This window comes from Portunus trituberculatus, chromosome 39, assembly GCF_017591435.1.
Source record: "Portunus trituberculatus isolate SZX2019 chromosome 39, ASM1759143v1, whole genome shotgun sequence".
Lineage (NCBI taxonomy): Eukaryota > Metazoa > Arthropoda > Malacostraca > Decapoda > Portunidae > Portunus > Portunus trituberculatus.
This window is the reverse complement of record NC_059293.1, coordinates 13918317-13940858: the sequence shown is the minus strand read 5'-3', so window position 1 is coordinate 13940858 and position 22542 is coordinate 13918317. Positions and strand designations below refer to the sequence as shown.

Sequence of the window (22542 nt, the reverse complement as noted above, 5' to 3'; positions counted from 1 at the left end):
TCCTGACAGGATTGTTTCACTCAGCATCTTGTATTTCAGTCAGTTGTGTTCTTGGTGATGTCTTTATATAAATATTATTTGAAATATTTTGTAAAGATTCAGATAGGTTTTGAGACAGGAGATAAACAGGAAGGAGAAAGAGTGTTTTGCCATAAGTTTTTTTTTTTCATTCAACATCACGTGGTCTGTCACAATGTCAGAGTTTAGGTGAAATATTTACATATATCTTAATATCCAGACGTGGCACTGACTCATGACAGATGACGTGCGGGCTTAAAAAAAAAAAAAAAAAAAAAAAAAAAACATCAGTATCACCCTTTCTTTTGCACTGTATGCTTCCAGATGATGGAATATGTAGATTTTACCTGGAACATAATAAAAATTAAGATCGATTTAGAGACGTAAAAGGGAAACAATGAAGTAAGTGTATGGTGTCATAATTGAATCATTCCTTACCATCATGTTTTCCACCCTGCATGATTTTAGTTGAGTTCTTTTATATAGATCGTATTTTTGAACTTGATTTAGTAAAAAGGTAAATATAGTTTCTTTTCCTGGTTGTCATGGCCCAGCACCTGTGTGGAGGTGGGAGAACGAGGGGCGGCAGCGGCCTCCCTAAACAGACGATTAGTTCTCCCTTCCACTGTAACACCGCTGTCCCCTCGCCGGCAGGGAGTACAGGAGATCGTTCGAAAGGAGCAGTAAAGATCACACGACACCAAAACATAACACCACTTATACTGGCATTTGCTGGGTCTGTAAATGCTGTTTTAGAGATCAAGGTAAAGAAAAGATAATGATGAATTAGAAAATATTTTAATTATTTAACGTTACTCTTTATATCGAGCTACTAGTAATGCAGAGGAACACTCCTTTACCTCAAAACGAAAATAGTGCAGTGGTGGACAAGGCGCTGCTGTAAAGAGGGACGTGTTGGGTTTATTAATCAAACATAAGTTTTATTAATTGTACAGAGAAATTTGTTACTTATTAATAAAAAAAAGTTGCCTAAGATTTACATACCCTCATGACCGACTTATCTCCCAACAGAAGTAAAAGACAAGGGTTGTAAGGATGATTTCTCAGATGCATGTTTACGTTTACCTCTAATGTAATAATAACTTCTTACCAAATTTTCTTGCAGCTGAAACATTACTACTTACAAGAGGTGTTCAATATGGAAAAAAAAAAAAAATCTGATCGAATTATTTATATATAATTTTTATTCATCTTTAAATATACTATCACTTATTCAATAATTACCTGAATTGTCAAGATCTTCACCATGACAGATTCCCAAACGTAACTGTTTATAGATTCGAGTTAATTTTCATCTATGTTATTTTCCCGTGTAGTGTGAGTCTGTTACTATGACACACACGAACACGTACACCGTTTATTTGCACGTGGAAAAAAAAGTCATTGATCTTACCCCAGATTGTCATAGGCACAGACACCACGTACATGCTCCCACCACGTCACGTCTGCCTCGTCTTGTTTTCACGCGAACCTGACTGAAATGGTAACGCCGCCCCTGAAGCAAGTGTTCGTCCCTGACACGTAAGAATCTGGCGGCTAAAAGGACCATTAAAATCTTCCACTCATGTTTTGTTGGCAGTAATGATGAATTTTATTTTTCATACGAAATTTTCATATTTATACTTAAATGTTCTCTCTCTCTCTCTCTCTCTCTCTCTCTCTCTCTCTCTCTCTCTCTCTCTCTCTCTCTCTCTCTCTCTCTCTCTCTCTCTCTCTCTCTCTCTCTCTCTCTCTCTCTCTCTCTCTCTCTCTCTCTCTCTCTCTCTCTCTCTCTCTCTCTCTAGTAGTGCAGGTCTTATTTTGTTTTGTAAGCTTTTGAAATATTTTATCCCATAAGCTAAAGTGTATTTATTGTTTCCCACCTTATTTACTACATTTTCTTATTCACTCACCCATTAAGACACTAAATATCAATAATAATAGCTTTATAATAATAAAATGTTATACCTCCAAGTCCTAGTTGCATACAACAAAACTGTACCGTGCATGACTATAACTATCACTCCCTTTGATAGATGACCCTCGCTCCATGAACTTTAAAACTTTGGCGACTTGCTACGGAATTCCTAACTTCTAAGAACTCTGAACATACTGTGATCCTTGAAATGCCTTAAAAACTAAATCTCTTCACCAATCAGCCGGACACAACCTTTCATTCAGCGTCCCTGGTCTCTTAAAATAGAAGATAAATTGATCACTCGCTGTCTAACTCCCATTTTGCTAGTGTTGTAAAAAAGCAGTGAGTTTATGTGTAAGGTGTGTGTCAAATATTATTCTTTTTTTTCTATTTTTTTCTTTTCTTTTACATTGTTTTCCGTCAGGGTCTTGAAATATAAGTGATATTTTACAATTTTATTTGTTGGTGTATCTAATATCTGAAGAAGTCTGAGAGTATATTTGTGTAAAGACCTTCCGTCAAATGTTCTCTCAATTTTTGTTCTCCAACACCACTCCTTTCTCTTAGGTTTTGCTCTCCTGCACTGAACTATCCCTGTCTTACCTTAAAATAGAAAGTCTTACTCCTTTGTACATTTAATTGATTGAAATTTTTTTTTTTTTACTTTGTGTAAAGCCCTTGCACTAAATTTTCTTGTGTATCACTCATTCTTTGGTCTCATTCTGCAGCAGACTTCCTCTGTCGTGTCTTAAAATAGAAGCCGAAGTGGCCATTTCAAACCTCACTCACTCACAACTGCTGCAAGTGTCAGTGATTTTTATATGTGTAAAGTGCTTGCGTCTGTTATTTCTTTTTTTTTCTTTTCACTAACGTTTTCCTTTCCTTGCACACTAGGTTTTCTCTGTCAAGTCCTAAAATAGAAATAACCATTCTTAACTTTACTTTTGTTCTACAGTTCATCTTTTCTTTAAAGACAAAGAGTAAATGTGTAAAATATTTTTGTCTTATTCTCATATTTCAGTCACGTTCTCCCTTCTTTAAGTACACTGAACGTCCTTTGTTAGGTCTTGAAATAGGTTCACTCAAACATTATTCTTGTTTTCTATCCTCCAATAGCTGCGATAGTCTGAGGATTTGTTGTCTATAAAGTGCTTCCTTCAAATGTTTTATCGATCATGTTTTGTTTCTCTCCGGCTGGTTCTTTAAATATAGGTGCTTTGGTAATTATTTCAAACCTCCCTCCTTTGTATGAGTTGCTGATTTTAACCGTTGCTCTTAAGCAATAACATCTTTTATCACTATCGTGTATGTGTCCTGCTCACAACTGCAAATTTTAATTATAAATTGAAGAGAGGAACGCATAATCTAAGAACATAATAATGAGTGGACTACTTTAGAAGAAAGATTCTGAATAAGTGAATATTTTGGTGTGCTGTTGGGATTAAGAAAATAATAAAATTCATTATAAATGTAATAAAGGAATAAGATAAAAGACAAGGTTTTGAATATTTTTCCTGTTATTGATACGACATAAGACGTGTAGTAAATAAATGTAACACAAGAAGAGTGAAAAGGATGAAAGCAGAAGGGTCTCCCAAAAATATTACTATATAAGATAAACTATACATTAAAGCCAATTCAGATTCCTTCCTTCATCAACTTTAATCATTCCCTCTCAGTGGCTCCCTCGCGTCCCTCACTCACCCTTCTTAACACTACATACCTTCTTATTTTTAGAGGTACTCCCACTCCTCCTTCTCTTACATAATTCTTAACTCCAGATTGCTCACCCTACTTTTGACCTTTCACTTAAACGGTTTGGCTTGACAACAATCGCAATACTTCCTCTTAATGTGTTCCTTCTACTCTTGTAGGTTTTGTCATCATTGTTTCCTTCCCTTATTGTATCGGTGTTGGTGTCCATAATTATATGTTTGGCTAATGATTTGTCATACCGATTTGCATTAAGATTATTTTTTCCTTTTCTTTTATTTACTGTTGTTGTTTTTTATGTAAGAGGGGAAAGCTGGCTAAGGGCAACAAAATAAGAATAAAAAAAAGTTCACTTAGTTGCCAGCCCCCTTACAGTTCTCATAGGGTTAGCCAAAAGACACCTCCCTCTTAAATGAAAGAAGTCATAAGAAGCTGGAAATACTGACACAGGCAGGGAGTTCCAGAGTTTATCAGAGAAAGTTATGAGAGTACTGGTTAACTCCTGTATTAGAGAATTTGACAGAATAACGGTGAGAGAAAGAAGAAATCCCTCTGCAGTGAGGCCGCAGGAGGAGGAGAGACATGCAGTTAGCAAGATCAGAAGAGCAGTTAGCATGAAAATAGTAGTAGAAGATAGCAAGAGATGCAACATTCCTGCGGTGAGAAAGAGGCTGAAGACAGTCTGTCAGAGGAGGGGAGTTGATGAGACGAAAAGCTTTTTATTCCACCCTATCTAATAAAACTGTGTGAGGGTAACCCATCCCCCCGAAAAAAAAAAAAATTGCAAAGAGTACTCTATACATGGACGGATGAGGCCCTTGTACAGAGTTAGGAGTTCGAGGGATGAGAAAAAACCGGCGGAAACTCCTCAGAACGCCTAACTTCATAGAAGCTGTTTTAGCAAGAGATGAGATGTGATTTGTTGTATGTCTGTAGGATTCATTCAAGAAATACATAAATAGATGTAATAATTTTGGATACATGATTTCTTCCATTTTCCTTTTTTTCATGTTTAGGTTTAATGGAAAATTATCATGTAACTTTCAGTACACGTTTTTTTTTCTCTCTGTCTTCCATCACGTAAATAATAGTTGGTTATTGTTCTGCTTTACAGCATATCTATCCTTTGCTTTGTTTATACAAAACATTCAATTATATTTTCTTTTTCTTTTTTCTTACTGTTTCTTTTCATGATTTTTTTATTTTTTTATATGCGTATGTCTGTATTGTATATAAAAAAACAATATTTATTATTCTTTCTGTTGCTATATCTACCTCTTCCGCATCTCCAATTACTTTAATTTCTTTTAAATATTTTCCCTTCCTCTGTATTTTCTCTTTTTTCATTTTTATTATGTACATATCTGTATAAAAATAGTAATAATAGCAATTTTATCATTCTTTCTACCGCTCACACTGTTCCTATTACATGCATACTTGCAAAGGTCAGTCACTGATTCCCATAGAGCTCCCATTCTATCGATATTATTCACTATCTGGCAGCCATTCACGCATTTGACTTCCTCACCTCATAATAGTGGGTCTTCCCAAAGATTAGATTTTTTTTAATAAACCTCAGAGGAAATGTCAATTAATTTACCGAGATATCATCACCTTAACTTTTCCTATTTTTCTTTCAATGGGCATTCTCGGTATTACAGTATGGAGAACATCATTTCATCTCGTTGGTGTATTGCCATTCTGTAGTCAATCAGTCAGTCAGTCATTCAGTCCAGCAATGCTAGAAACAATGCGTGATCTTTACAAACATATACAAGGAAGTTAACCGTGATAAAAATAATAATACACTTTGCAATTTTTCTCTCTGTTTAGAGATTGGATGTGACTGCAGAACTAGTAAAGATGTCTCAGGGTGATTAACATTTAGGAAGTGTAACAAGTAGCAAGTATTTCTATTTATAAGATCATAAAAACATGGAAGACCCAAAAATACAGTGAATCTACAGCTAGCATTCCTGTAATAAAACACACATACCTAAACTTATCTATCATTAAACAAATATATGAGTAGGGATACCAGGTAGAAATTAGTAAATACGTCTCATAGCGAAGCTGCCGCGTGTAGGCCTGATGGGTCCTTATAGCTTCTCTTATTTTTTTATCTATTCTTATGTAATCATCCCAGTCCATAAATTTATCTCCTCTTTTTTTTAAACTTCCTATTGACTACATTAATACCTTGATTACTGAGTCTATTCTAGCTATACAGTGCTCTCTGTATACCGGCCTGATTACTAGTACACTTTCGGTGGCCAATCCGCGGACACGACGAGACCCGTTAACCAAAATCCATGTGAACTCACTCTGAGTGCTTTGGTTTTGCTCCTCTAGTTTTCTCTACATATGTTTGGACCAGCACTCCGCCTCACCAAGGACTGACCATTTCAATTTCCACGTCGGCTTATTTGTTGAAAAATTCATGTGTTGTTTGACCCTTACTTGATTACTTCTTCACAAATGTATAAGCTATTACTTTTTTATTTGTAAAATGTATACACATGAAAAATCCACATACGTTTTCCATTCTTAAATACCGTCCAGTTCCGACGTAAAATATTATGTACAGGATCGTTTAATCGTCCGGAGCTTCAATTAAAATGCATTTTCATGGAATTTGATCCTTCTTTGTCTTCTTTTTCAGTAATGTACTCCTGTCTGTCACTACGACTACTTCGCTTTGAATTGCCACGTGATTTTTACCACTAAACGACGGAAAACGGCATTGATGGGAAATTCTCTGGGACCGAACTGCTTCCTGTTGCAACTTATACAAATTTGTTTTTGTTTTCTCGGCTCTAAAATCTTCACATCAATTATGCAGAATGAGAAGAAGGAGGAGGAGGAGGAGGAGGAGAGGAGAGGAGAAGAGAGGAGAGGAGAGGAGAGGAGAGGAGAGGAGAGAGAGAGAGAGAGAGAGAGAGAGAGAGAGAGAGAGAGAGAGAGAGAGAGAGAGAGAGAGAGAGAGAAACCTTTCTGGGTATCATATTGCAAATGTTCACAGTTATATCAACATGCAATGTACACGCAGAATCAAAACTTGCTCTTCCAAAACGATCTTTCTTGCCTATGAATAGAAAAATGTAAGTGGCATTCAGACTATTAATATTTTATCATTTTACTAATTTACTTTTGTACTGTCCCTTGGGAGGATTTAACACCTGTCTTCGATCAAGTGAACATTTTTCAGTGTATCTGGCATATTGTGTGAATCACTTGCAATCTGTCACTTCTTTGATTGGTTTTCCATTTCGAGTTTCAGTCGTTTATTTGTTTATTTTCTTTACACCTCGATAGAAGAAAAAAATAAAAAGTTTGTATTGTTTCATGAGAAGTTTTGGTTAATCTGTGTTTGGTAGCGCTATAACAAAAAAAGTGCATTTTATAACTCATTTTACGTTTTGACTCATATGCACTATTTTGTTTTATGTTTTATTTTGTAATCTCGAGAAAAAATAGGCATGTGATTAAACCATAAGATGAAAACCTACGCATAAAGAATACTTTACTTTTCTTGCCTTACTTTCATCAACTGACATGAAAGAAAGATTTTGATCTGCGCCACATTTTGATCTACGCTTATATTCTAAAATTGATTACTAACTTCATATGCTCACTTGTTTTTCCTCCAGTGCAGCAGTGAAATGAAAACATAACACAGTGGTAGATGGAGCATTTCCTGATGTAAAGATCACAGGCCTTCAATCTTGTGCTAACGACTAAAAATTGGCTTGCGTTTCTCTCTCTCTCTCTCTCTCTCTCTCTCTCTCTCTCTCTCTCTCTCTCTCTCTCTCTCTCTCTCTCTCTCTCTCTCTCTCTCTCTCTCTCTCTCTCTCTCTCTCTCTCTCTCTCTCTCTCTCTCTCTCTCTCTCTCTCTCTCTCTCTCTACATTCCAATAGATGAACAGTTATATTATTAACACAACCATAGAAGAAATCTTTCCTGATGTAGAGATTGAAAAAAAGATGTTTTGATTTGACACGAACCTCTATTCTTGCATTACTTATTCGATTCATTAACACACTTTGCTCTCTCCTTTTGGCCTTTCCTCACCTAATACATCGCGTAGGGCACAGACTTTCTTCCTGTCTCCTCCTTTGTTTCTCACTACCGCAGTACTGATATTTCCTTGGAGTGTGATGTGAATATGAAGTTTTGTAACGTGAAGAGTGTAATTTGACATTCGTGTTCTTGCTTTCACTACCCTTGTAATTTCCGTGTTTGAAGGTAATTTGTTAAGTACCTAAGAATTACGGTTTTGTTGTTGTTGATCTTGTTTTTGTTGTAAGATTTTTTTTATAACGTTGTGTGTGTGTGTGTGTGTGTGTGTGTGTGTGTGTGTGTGTGTGTGTGTGTGTGTGTGTGTGTGTGTGTGTGTGTGTGTGTGTGTGTGTGTTTGTGTGTGTTGTGGACAGGTTGGGCTCTTTGCTCTCTCTCTCTCTCTCTCTCTCTCTCTCTCTCTCTCTCTCTCTCTCTCTCTCTCTCTCTCTCTCTCTCTCTCTCTCTCTCTCTCTCTCTCTCTCTCTCTCTCTCTCTCTCTCTCTCTCTCTCTCTCTCGTGTGTGTGTGTGTGTGTGTGTGTGTGTGTGTGTGTGTGTGTGTGTGTGTATGCGTAGTCCAGCGTGCCCCGCGTGAGCGCCTCCCGCCTCCTCCCGCCCTTATCGCCTTGTGCCTTTCCTCCCTGTTTATCAAGTCTCTCCGGCGTGGCTCGTTCGGTTTGCAGTTGTATTTTCCGTTTTCCACAGGTGTTGCCTTCATAAATCTTTTATGTGTTAGGATGAGGCAATATTGTCGCCCTATTGATGCGTTCCCTGAAAAAGAGAACAGTTTTATTATTTCAGCATTTTTGGATTAAGTGTCGGGGCTCTGCTTTTTTCCACAAGGGAAATGCATTCTAAAATATGTTAACAAATATTCATTAATAGCTTTTGGTGCTGGTTATTTGATGATCAACAGGACGCACGTACTCACGAACGCCTCCAGGGGGGAGGAGGAAGGAGGAAGAGGAGAGGTGGAGGAGGAGGAGGAGGAGGAGGAGGAGGAGGAGGTGGTGGTGGCGGTGGTGGTGGAGGTGGAGGCGGTGGTGTTGCAGGCAGTGGTATGCGCGCATGTCTGGCTCCCTCCCTGGCTCCCTCCCCGCGCCCTCCGCGTCTCCCTCCCTCCCATGCAGGAAAACCTACTCTTCCTGCCGTGTGGTCTTAATTTCTGGCAGTTACCTTGTCACTTATAGTGCTAAGTGTGAGTGACGCATTAAAAACAGATCCTAAGTGGGCGCCTCCTTCCCCGCCGGCCACAGTAACGGTCGGGGCCAGCGGGGTCACCAGCCACCGGGACCAGGAGGTTAATGAGCTCGCTCATTGGCTGTCCCTGCCTCATCAGATGCTACTATTGGGCGCTCATTATGCACACTCGGTTCTGATTGGTTAACTACGTGAAACTCCTAGTTTTGATTGGTCCTCTCTCAGCTGCTGTGCTTCTGGCGAGTTTCGGAACAAGCTCGAGAATATCATCAAGGTAAATGCATTTGTGCTTGCATGATTTGGTCAGGTCGTCTGCACTTCGGGACAGAGCGGAAAATAATTAGCGAAAAATATTGGTAATGAATTTATCCTTTATGTTTCGCAATAAAAATACTAAAACTGCCGTTATTCTGCCGTTCCAAGCATAAAATGCTGCAAATGCAAATAAGGACGCTGCCGCCTGTGTTAATGCCACCCATATCATTTCCCAGCCACGTACACCACACCATGCCCTCCCCTACCACCCCCACCACTGTATACCTTATCCCGGGAATCGTCTCCACCACCACCACCAACACTACCACCGCACCACACTCACCACCCTCGCCACCTTCACCATTCATCACACTCACGCTCCCCACTCCTCTCTCACCATCTCCCGCACTCTCGCCCCCACCACCCTCCCCATTACCCTCGCCTCCCTCAGCGTGCGTCTCCGCTCTCCCTGCCGCAGCCGCCACCGTCTCCCCTTCCATCTCCACCACCACCTTCTTTAAATGTAACTTCGCTTTTAAAGACCTTTCTCCACAGCATCCCTATAACTCACCATCCGCCACGCTCTCCCTCCCTCATTAAGAGAAACTGAGAGATTAGTGTGAACGGATCTTCTTAATATTACTGCTTAAGGGATTCTGTGTCAGTTAAGGTAGTAGTAGTAGTAGTAATAGTAGTAGTAGTAGTAGTAGTAGTAGTAGTAGTAGTAGTGGTAGTAGTAGTAGTAGTAGTAGTAGTAGTAGTAGTAGTAGTAGTAGTAGTAGTAGTAGTAGTAGTAATAGTATAGTAGTAGTAGCAGTAGTAGTGGTGGTGTCGGTGGTGGTGGTGGTATTAGTAGTAGTAGCAGTAGTAGTGGTGGTGTCGGTGGTGGTGGTGGTAGTAGTAGTAGTAGTAGTAGTAACATTAGTAATAATAGTAGTAGTGGCAATAGTAGTAATAGTAGTAGAAGTAGCAGTAGTAGTAATAGTAGTAGTAGTAGTAGTAGTAGTAGTAGTAGTAGTAGTAGTAGTAGTAGCAGCAGTAGCATCAGCAGAAACAGAATTTCTAGGTGATACCCAAATGTGACTTGTAGTACGAGGCTGTTCTTAGTATACTCTTCCTTCCATTTTTTTTTTTTATTTTAGTAGAAGCATAAAAGATCTTAGTCTCTGTAATCTTACTCTTATTAATACTTTCCTAACTTCTAAATCATTAAATTACATAAGGATATCAATAAATATCTTCACTATCGCTTTTTTAGTCCTCGTTGAAGATCCTGAATTATCATAAGACTGAGTCCTTTGAAAAATGTAATTATGTTTATGTAAGTGAAGTTTTTGTGCTAAATCCTGTGATAGAATGATTATGAAATTACAAAAAAAAAAAAATAGTTCTTTGGCTTGGAATGATCATTGTCTTGTATAATTTTTTTCAAAGCTTCTACTAGTTTTCAAGTCTTGTCTCATCTCTCCAACCACCTTTCAACCTCAATAATATTTCATGCATTACCTGTAAGAGATACCTTCATTTAATCTCCGTATTTTATGTATATTTTATTATTTACTCTCCCCATCTTGTTTTGATCAATCTTGTCCTCTCAGTTATATTTCAGCAGCTCCCGAGTTCACATCAAAGAATCATTCGAAGTTTCTATGATGACTTCCCTTAATGTCCCTCTTTTCCCTCTGAATTGCGAGATATTGCGCCTCATCTCATTGCTTTGTTTACTGCTGGGAGCTCAACTTCAAATTCGTGTCTTGATATCTCAGACAAACGAGATTATATCCTGTTGGAGGATATATACTTCGTGGTTATTCTTGATTTCTGATTTACAATTTTAACTTTTATTTTAATTTGAGTGAGATTGTCAAGCTTTAGTTCAGATTATTATCATTATTATAATTGTTTTAGATCTGATTTTTTTTTTTTTTCATTTTTCACTATAGAAGTTTTAAGGGCGTTTTGTATCTAATCTTCCTTATTCCACTCTGATATTTGAGTTGTTACAATTTCCGTAGTAGTAGTAGTAGTAGTAGTAGTAGTAGTAGTAGTAGTAGTAGTAGTAGTAGTAGTAGTAGTAGCAGTAGTACTACCATAGTAGTAGTAGCACCACCAGTAGCAGCAGTAGTAGTAGTAGTAGTAGTAGTAGTAGTAGTAGTAATAGTAGTAGTAGTAATACAGTAGTAGCAGTAGTAGCAGCAGTAGTAGCAGTGGTAGCAGTAGCAGCAGTAGTAGTAGCGGTAGTAGTAGTAGTAGTAGTAGTAGTAGTAGTAGTAGTAGTAGTAGTAGTAGTAGTAGTAGTAGTAGTAGTAGTAGTAGTAATAGCGTTTGTTGTAGCGGTAGTAATATAGTAGCAGCTGCAAAACTATAATAATAAAGGAATAAGACAAAGAAAAGATCCTTAGTATCATGATTTTTTAATCAGTAATAGTAAATGAAATTGATCATACAACACGTGAATAAGACGAAGCAAAGAACGACAAGGGACTGAATATTATTTCAAGGACATGCTAATGTTTGGAACTGAACAAAACTCAATACAGAGAGGTTCCATGATGCTGAGAGATGTAAGAACAATTAGAATATCTTGAAAAAAAAAAATTTCTATAGTTGAAAGTGATTAGTTGGAATGACATACAGAAATAGAAACTATAGGATGGAAACATCATATTCTTAGAATAAACTTATACGTAATATAAAGTGAAACGGTGCTAAAATAAGAGTGGCTTTCAGTGGTCTGTGAATGTAATACTAGGCAATGCAATGCAACTCAGGCAAAACAACTCACATTTAGGAACGAATGAGTGTGTAAACATTTACTTATACAGATAAGAGAAACGTTACAGCTGTCTAAGGGAAAGTTGGAGGTAGTCGGTAGTAATCTGAAGCTAAACATTTACTGCTACAAGTAAAGATGTCCCTTGAATACAATTCAACATAGGCTGCTGTTAGAAGGTAAAGAGTTGATAATAAGAAGCAATCGAGGATGGTAGAATGTTAATAACAGACTAGAAATATAAAGATCTAAGTAGTTAGGCATTTAATAGCTGACATGAGAGTGTGAGACAGCAGTTTTCAAATTCATGATGAAATTAATATTGGCAGTTCAAATTAATATCCACAATGGAAAAATGGAACCCAGAAATATACCACCAAATAGATTATCTCTTGAAGAACTTTACTGATTAGAAAATTGCAGAACTTATTCAGTTACAAGGATGATTTTCCTGACTGTGAGAGGCAGAGCATAAGTTTAATGTTGTTGATCTAACTCTTGAAGGCATAAGTGATATAGGAAAGAGCAAAGAGAAGGAAATTCAGAGAGAGAATAGATATGAAAGCTTTGGGCCGTAAAAAAATTGTGTAAAGTTAATATATTGCCATATGGACAGGAAACACGAGAAAGTATACTAAACGCATAAAATGAAATAAAGAACAATAAGGACGAAAGAAAAGGCAGGTAAGAAATAAATACGAAAGTTCTGATAGCTATGACATTGGTAGTATGTAGCTATGGTGTAGGAAATACTTTGTGATATGAATGCAAGGCACGGAGGTGAATAAAGAAAGTTAAATAAATAGTAAAGAAAGAAGCAACAATGGATATGATGTTTAGATACAGATAAAAACCCCGGTAAATGAAAAGCAGATATATCTTGATATCTTGAGGCAGTTAGGAAAAAAAATATAGGGGGAGGTGGAGTAGGAAGAACTATTTAACAAAGTATTAAGTGAAGAAACCATATTATTAAATTTTATAGGGTTTTAGGGTTTGTGGTGGTGCTTTAGAGTGTTGTGTTTGAAGTCCACACCCGGATCATGTTTTTTGAAGGAAAATAAAGAAGCAAGATTTTAAAAATTAAGGAGTAAGACTTAACATGAAGTTACAAATCTTTACTCTCAGAAATCACACACAAAAACCACTTCTTTATCATCATCTATCCCTCCACATTATTCATGAGCCCAACGTTTGCAAATAGTACAACAAACTTATCGTTCCCTTCGCACAAAATTACCAAACGTGTCATTGCAATACAAATATTTAGTTGACTCTCCATCCTCACTGTCACTATCAGTCTTGAGACCAGGATGGTCCAGCTTTCTCTTGTTTTGCTTTTTTTTCTGTTTTGTCATCTTTTTGTTAGGTCGTTTGTTTGATGCAGTCATTCCTAGTTGCTCTTTTTTTGTCTTCTCGCTCTTGGCGCTTCTGTTCTATAACAAAATTTTTTTTCTTTTTCTTTTGAATTTATGAATTTAACTCTCCTTTATATGGAGATACTGTCAAAACAAGAGATCGCCCTTGTGCTCTGCCTCTCTTCTTTCGTTCAATTGTGGCCATCTTTAGCAAGGGAATGTCCTGGGGTGAACTACCTGGCTCCGTGTAACTTTTGGCATCACAGCGCTGGAATTTTCTTGCTCAACAGCTTCCAAGTCGATTCATTCTCCAAGGCCATGATTGGTGTGGGACAACTAGGTCGTCTAGACCCAATAGAATGTTTAATTTGTGAAATATATAGTGTGAGGGGTAAGATGGAAGATGTGAATAAGATGGAACCTATGGGGTTCCATCTTACCCCAAAAATAAATATTCATTGTAGAAAAATTTACTAGAGCATCCATGTTTTCTATATCAATTTATGGCACATATATATCATGTATACACTTATGGATATAGCCGATATAAATAGCAAGTCCTAATAACAATTATTTCAATACAAAACATGCAGTGTCTTACCTTGTGCATATAATATGTGAAAGGACAAACCTCTCTCTCAGAAGCACAAGAGGAACTGAGCACGGCTACTGACAGCAATAACGTCGTTGTTTGGTGACGTGAAGAACATCTAGGAGTCAAATTTTGAACCTCTTTCTTTCTGCTTGAGTTTAGAAGAGGGGTTCCATCTCAACGCATGGGTCCGTCTTACTCCACCATCCATATACATATATATATATATATATATATATATATATATATATATATATATATATATATATATATATATATATATATATATATATATATATATATATACAAGACTTAGAAACAAGAAAAAAACGCATAAATATAAATAGAATAATTGATAAATAAATAGATTAATTAATAAATACACACACACACACACACACACACACACACACACACACACACACACACACACACACACACACACACACACACACACACACACACACACACACACACACACACACACATATATATATATATATATATATATATATATATATATATATATATATATATATATATATATATTATAGCAATACGAAGAGAAAAAAAAGAAAAAACAATGTCATACGTTGATACTTGCTCCATTATCATTAAGATTTGACAAAATAGACGTAGATAAGTATATTTTGAGTTTATTCAGAGAACATTTATTTTTTTAAATATATAAGATGGACAGGATAAGGGCTGAGTTGAAGGAGACAATGATGATGCAAAGATGTGAAGCGGGACGTCAACTGCAAAATTCTAGTATAATGTGTGTATATTATGAAAATAGATGATGTTATAAAAATAGTATTAAGAAAACGAATCAATAAAACGGTGAAAGTAAAGGATTGAAAATGAACATAAACACACACACACACACACACACACACACACACACACACACACACACACACACACACACACACACACACACACACACACACACACACACACACACACACACACACACACACACACACACACACACACACACAGAGAGAGAGAGAGAGAGAGAGAGAGAGAGCACTATATTTAATTTTGACCGAAATTCGATCCGTGAAAAAAAAAATGAAAAAAAAAATGTATAAAAAGAAAGCATCATGCGGGTCATGGTCATGCGGCGCTCCGGTGACTCGCTCAGTGCCGCCACGAGGAAGGGAAGGAAGGGGAGCACAGGACCGCTACTGGTGACCTTGACAGACCCTTTCTTTTGTGTCGCCTTCAAAAAAAAAATCTTTTCATTTATGATTCTTTAAAAAAAATAGATGATAATCTTTTCCATTGTGTTTCTTTAAAAAAAAACTCTCCTATCCTTCTATGTCGTCTTGAGAACATAAAGACAATATCCTTCACCGTTTCCAGAAAATAAAACCTTTCCTTCTGCTCCTTTAGAAAAATTAAATCTTCTCCTTTTGTACACCCTTCAAAAGAACCACCCAGACATTCAGCATCTCAAGAAAATACAAAACTTTTATTCAGCTCTTTCAGAAGAAACGACCCTTTCATTCAATTACCTTCAGAAAAAGTCAGCAGCTTCTTCTCCGCAGCTTCCTTCAGTTAAGTGACCTCTCGTTTTGCACTTCCTGACGAAAAAAATATACGTACTTTCTTTTGAGCTTGCTTAAAATTAATAACCTGTCAATCAGTCAATCAATCAATCAATCAATCAGTGTTAGATAAAAATACATTAAACTGACGATTACTCTCTCTCTCTCTCTCTCTCTCTCTCTCTCTCTCTCTCTCTCTCTCTCTCTCTCTCTCTCTCTCTCTCTCTCTCTCTCTCTCTCTCTCTCTCTCTCTCTCTCTCTCTCTCTCTCTCTCTCTCTCTCTCTCTCTCTCTCTCTCTCTCTCTCTCTCTCTCTCTCTCTCTCTCTCTCTCTCTCTCTCTCACACACACACACACACACACACACACACACACACACACACACACACGATCACAATCGAGTCGTCTTATATGTATATTTTGAAGAAAGAAAAAAATAGATATATACACAGGGAAAAAAAAAAAGTTAGTTGCGTCCCCTGTGAAAAATGATACTGCAATGAAATGCCGTTTTTTTGGCGTCATGCACTGGCCCGGGAGAGAGAGAGAGAGAGAGAGAGAGAGAGAGAGAGAGAGAGAGAGAGAGAGAATGAATGAATGAACGAAAACAAAATATCAAGTTCTGTGTTCCTGATATCTGAACATGAAGAGTGAGGAAAAGATGAAATGTTAACCCCTTCAGTAGCATGACGCGTTTCCATATTCACTCTGCTTTCTCTTTGGTGATTTTATACAGCTTCAGAAACTCATGTGGGGGGATTAAAATAGTGAAGACTGTGGCCATTAATCTTCTGATCTACATAGACCCTCCCTAATGTTAATAAATGGTCTAATCGTACACAGTCTCAAAGTAAAAGTGTATCCCAGTATTGAAGGGGTTAAGGGATAGAAGACTTGCATGCACAGTTTTTATTTCATAAGGGATAGGAAAACTGGAATCCTCAAACTTTTCTGGGTTTATTATTTTTATAAGTGAAAGTAGCTGAGTTCAGGAAATTGGATGTTTTTTTTTTGATAAATGATGAAATATTTGAAATTTTGTCTTTTACAATTTCATAGGAATCAGTTAATTTGATTTGGTTATGAAATTTATTGGGGATAGAAATTATGCACATGAAACAAGTGAAATTACAGTATAATTTGATTGTTAAAGTTCTCAGAGTCTTTCTTTTACCACACCTATTGGTCGTTAATATCAAATTCTTTTGACTTCTTTATTTCTTCGTTTCTCACTCATGGAAGTTTTTGTTGTTTATATTTTTTTTCTAACTGCGTTTCTCTCACCCTTTATATATTTTTTCCCCTAACAACAAAGTGTCTCTTTTTCTATTCTTATATTATCTTACAATCCTTTATCTCATAAAATAATTTTGATATTTTTTTTCTATTTTTTTCTAATTTCACAATTACCAGCAGAAAGTCAATTTTTCTTCCTAAATCCCCTAACCTATCAAAGTTTCTATTTTTCTAATGAGTGTCCACACATACTCGTCTCTTCCCTGAATCATTTATTTACTAATGATATTTGTTTCAGTACCATCTTGACCATATTGGTGAAGCTTTTGGTTCTATTTTTTCCTCTAAATATCCTTCCATAGTCGTCTCTTCTTTAATCATGTTTTACACTCGTACATTCCCCTGTCAGTGCAGCCTTGCCCATCTTGGTGAAGATATGTCTAGTTCCCGTCTGCACCAAAGAAGGGTGGCCACTGTAATCCTTCAGTGTGCTACCCTATGGCTTTCATTTCATGCCTCTAAAGCTTTTGACTCCGTGCTGAATGAGAAGATTGTGAAACCCCATTTATGATTCTCTCTGATCTGCGGTATGGATCCTCTCGAAGCCTGCTATCGCCTTTCTGAGTCCCGCTCATCTTTATGACACAGCGAATGCTTTACACTGAGCGTGACGCATTGCTGTGACTTGCTAACCATTCTTCTTTGCATGCTATTATTTTTCATCTTCAGTCTCGTGTCTCATTTTTTGCTTTTGTTGACCTGTTTATGTGGTGTTGTCTCTTTTGAATGCGGGTGTTTCTCTTCTTTGGCCTCCTATTGTTACATGTATTTCATTCACTGCATGCTGTTATTTTCTTTCTTGGACTCGTTTCTGTTTCATTTTTGCTAACGTATTCATGTAGTTTCTTTCTCCTCTATCAGTTTCATGTAAAATGCGTTTCCTGTCTTTCTCTTTTTTATTTTTCTTTATGTCTGCTTGTTTGTTTCTGTTTGGCTGTGAGTCGCACTGGTCTCCTGCAGTAAGTTTTTACTTTTTTCGCAGTTCACATAAGCACTTTCATGAACCAGTTTCCCTCATCTTGCATCCACAGATTAGGTTTTTTCTAGCACTTATATCCTGCTACCCCGTCTCGCAATCCTCCACCATTTTGTATCTATTGGTCATCTCGATATCCCCTCACTCGCAGCGCCGCCTCTTGTAGCTCCTATCACATGTGCACATTTTCCTCGTCCCTTTCATATGACTTGATTCACATATATGTTAGTATTTGTAATTTTTCGTTAGATTCTTGGATAAAGTCAATGTTTTTCTCTTTCTTTTTATTTTCAAACGCATGGATATTCATTTGTCAAGTTTCTATGGTCATATTATCCATGCATAACTTCTTTTTAAATCCACTTAATTGTTATCTTCACATAACAGTACATATAGTTTGTATTCACTTAGGAATAAAGCTCCATCGAATGTAGCGATATCTGAAGTGAAGGGTTTGAACGACTTTTTTTTTTTTTTTTTTTTTTAAGTATTAACAGTAAATGAGACGAGGAAGCAGAGGTGCCATAGTCTGTCCCTAGTCTAGTATATCTGGCTCGCCTTCACATAGGAATGGAACATATACAAAATGGAACAAATATAAACTGAAATGTCCGAATGAAGGTTTGATGACTAGTATAATTGGCCTGAGATGAAGCTGTTGAAAAAGTGATGGAAAACTGATTTTCTTGCCTGTAAAAGAAAACTAAGGTTTGGATATGAATACAACCTTTTATTAGCTGCATGACTAATAATGATAATATGACAATTGTTTCTTAATTTGAATGGCACTAGATATATAACTCAGCAAAAAAAAAAAAAATACAATAAAAGATTTCAACAGTATTTCTCTCACTAATGTGGTTAGAAAAAAATATCTGAAAGTCAACCGCATCTTTCAATTAACATTAAGAACCCTGTATATTTTGTTTTTCTCTTACGACTATCATTATTTTCCATTTACTCTGGGAGATATAATTAGTTAGCTTTATATTTAATTGATCTGTGTCTTTTGTTTTACTTCCATTCTGCATAGAAAGTGATTATTATTATTCTCTTGAGATTGCATCAGATATTTTGCTCAATGACATGATGACAATTGTATTAAGGTCTCTGTAAGGTGTCCGTGAGGCGGCAGCGGTGGGTGGATGTTACTTATAATATTTCACACGTCTTTGTTATAATTTAGGAATCGGCAGGTGAGACAGTCTTTCTTTTCTCAGTTTGCCTAATAAATTATAAAACGAACGAGTCTTATTCACTATTATACATCGCACAACAAAGAAAATACTTTAGCAATTTACGTAATTAATTCTACTGTAGTTAGCAACGTTGCACTGCCTTGATGCGTCACAATACAAAGGCTTCTATAGCTCCCAATGCAAGCGGCACTGAATTGTCTTCCTGCATATAGTAATTACAAAGTTCCCTGCATCAGTTGTCTCTTGTTGTGCTTCTGCATAACTTATTAACTGAGTCTCGGAAAGTCAGTCTACTTCAGCATTGTCAGTAATACAGTGATTTTCTTAATATATAAAAGATTATAGCTGTGACTTGTGATGTTTTGACTCTCTTTCTTACCTACCGTCTTTATTCGACATGCACTGTTTACTTTCTTTATTGTCATTGTGTCTTCTATCTTTGGAAGTTCGATAATAGAAGTGGATTGAATTAAAAGTGTATCTCTGCAAATTTACTGTAAAGGTTCTGGATCCTGCTAGTATATATTTTTTTAGACTAAATTGTGTTGATTTTTTTCTTTGGATAAAACGATTGAAGAGACTATGATGCCTAAACGTTCCTTATGTTCTGGCTCGGAATAAAAGATTTTTCGCCTTGTGATATCGAATAATTTAAATAGAGTTCTGGTAAAAAAAATGTTGGATATTTTCACGACTCCTTTAACAATTCTATAGGTAAATTAACAAAAAAATTCCATATCAACGTTACGAAAAAAAAACCCATATTCATATAAACCTAACTAAGCATTTATTTGACCTTTGGAAATATAGATAAGAGAACAAAACACTTAAAAATCACAAGCCCATGCCTCTAACTTCCTTTTAAATTAGTCTAGGTGACTGTAAATTCCCACAGTAGTCTTAGTCTTCACACATCAACCCTCGTCACGCACTGCAAGGAGGAAGGATGGAGGGGAGTTTTAATGCCTTTTTCCTCCCTAAATTCAATGATGCAGCTCTTGGCCAGTCATCATGCAAAACAGTAACGTGAGTGGAGGATGCCAGGCTTACACTCGCTCTTTCTTTTGCTTTCTCTCTCTCTCTCTCTCTCTCTCTCTCTCTCTCTCTCTCTCTCTCTCTCTCTCTCTCTCTCTCTCTCATTTTTTTATATACTACATCCGCGTAAATGTCCACGAATAAGACTAAAAATCTAATTTATCTAAAAACTACAAGAGAGAGAGAGAGAGAGAGAGAGAGAGAGAGAGAAAACTACAAAAAAAAAACACATTAATAGTAATTCCTAAAGATAATAACCATTTGAACACTCCATCTCATCACAGAATCTTAACTCTGTTCTAGGCACGAACAATTAAGAAAACTACAACGAGAATAAAATAAGAGAATAAATAAAAAATATAGAGCATGCATTATTGAGAAGAAGCCATGAATACCTTACTACTACCTTTCTCATCTTTCTCCCAGTCCCTCGCCTCCACTAGAAATTAGACTTAATATAATTGCCGTGTCTTGCGGAGGCACAGGACCAGGTGTAAATATTTGATGGACGTCATTTTTTTCAGCCGTTCCCCTCTTCGAGTTATGTTCGAGTTATTAAACCAGTGATTTTCTTCAAATATCCAATTCAGCTCCCCTCCTCCTGTGCTTCCCGCTGCGTGTAGGGAGGGAGGTGGTGGTCTGGTGGCACTTCCTTGCTTTTTTCAGGAATAGGGAGTAACTCACAAATTATATCCCGTTTACTCTCTCTCTCTCTCTCTCTCTCTCTCTCTCTCTCTCTCTCTCTCTCTCTCTCTCTCTCTCTCTCTCTCTCTCTCTCTCTCTCTCTCTCTCTCTCTCTCTCTCTCTCTCTCTCTGATACGTATCACACATTTTCTTAGTTATGTTATTTTTTTTTCACATTAATATAACTCCGTCCTTATCCTTGTAAACTGTAAGATATAGTACTTAATATTCAGGGTGTCCTTTTTGCTTTACACTTATGATAAAAAAAGTTCAACCAAATAATACACACGGATCCTTCAAAGAAAATGTTTAGTTTTTGAAAGAGGATACAAAGCTTCGAAAGATGTTGGAGACTTTTAACCCCTTCAGTACCATAACGTATTTTCATATTAATTCTGCTTAGTATATAGTGATTTTATAAAGCTTCAGAAACTCATGTGGGAATTAAAATAGTGAGGACTCCGGCCACCAATCTTCTGACCTCCATAGACCGTCCCTACTGTAAATAAAATTGTCTAACCATACCTAAAACTCAACGTAAAATTATGCCCCAGTACTAAAGAGGTTAAAAGATATAGAGTTTAAAAAAAAAAAATAAGAGGAGCTTTTAAAAGGAAATAAAATGCTTTAAACGAGGAAAAAACTTCATGGGAGGAAATGACAGGTAGAAGCAGATAGATTTTATGAAGAATCTGTCACTTGCAGTTTTTCTGTTCTTATGTACAAAAGCAAAAAAAAAATCACTGTCATATATTTTGAGGCATTTCGGCCCAATAGATGGCACATGACTCACTAGAAGAATGTGAATCCAGTGGAAATGTAAATTTTCTACTGTTGAAAAAATATCGACAGAAGACAGTGACACAAGATTTGAAAGGTGAAAAGATACAGACAGAAAAGAGAGAGAGAGAGAGAGAGAGAGAGAGAGAGAGAGAGAGAGAGAGAGTGTGTGTGTGTGTGTGTGTGTGTGTGTGTGTGTGTGTGTGTGTGTAGAAAGACAGGGGAGGATGGAAACGTAAAGGAAGAGGGAGTGAGAGAACAAAAAAAAAAAAAGATGATTTTTATTGATAGGGGAGACAGACCAAGGGGAAAAAACAGGTCTGGGAAAAAATACGTAATTCTTTCTTACAAAATTGAAGATTGAAGGAGGAGAGTTGAGTGAAGGTGAGAAGATAAAGAACAGAGAGTAAGAGAGGGTAGGGCAAACGAGAGAGAGAGAGAGAGAGAGAGAGAGAGAGAGAGAGAGAGAGAGACGGAAGAAATATGTAGGAGAACAAAATGCAGTGAAAGAATGAGCATAAGAGAAAGTGAGGCGGAATATGAAGGAAATTAGAAAGTGTAGAAGCAAGAAATGTATGAAGATGGATATGAGAAGATATAGTGAATGGAAACGAAAAGAAGTTAGGAAAATGAACAGAAAAAAATCGGAGAGGAGGAGAGGGAAAGAAAAATAATACCGAAAAAATATAAAAATGAACATAAAGTGATGAAGAGAAAGACAAGAAAGAGAGAGAGAGAGAGAGAGAGAGAGAGAGAGAGAGAGAGAGAGAGAGAGAGAGAGAGAGAGAGAGAGGAGAAAGGCAGAAGGCAGAAGGCAGAAGACAGACAGGTGAATGACACGCTGCCTGTGATAAGTTCAGTCGTCCCTACCACAAAGTTCCTCTCTGATAGTATCTACAAATTGCTGACAAATTACCTTCGAGTTTTCCGAGGGAGATCGACAGGGCGGCGGCGAGGCATTGTCTTGCTCCTGACGGTAATTGCTCGCCTCCTCTACTGCCTAAATTTGAATTCCTAAAGTGTTTTTCCTGCTCTGTTCAAGTTGCATGTGAGTCAGTTATGAAGTTCGGTGTGTGTGTGTGTGTGTGTGTGTGTGTGTGTGTGTGTGTGTGTGTGTGTGTGTGTGTGTGTGT

The 22542-nt window shown here is 37.0% G+C and overlaps 1 protein-coding gene across 7 annotated transcripts in view; it reads left to right on the top strand.

The window, feature by feature from the left end:
• LOC123515704 overlaps nt 1-22542 on the top strand; it is a 223978-nt gene that overhangs the window by 144426 nt on the left and 57010 nt on the right. The gene's annotated exons all lie outside the window — the stretch shown is intronic.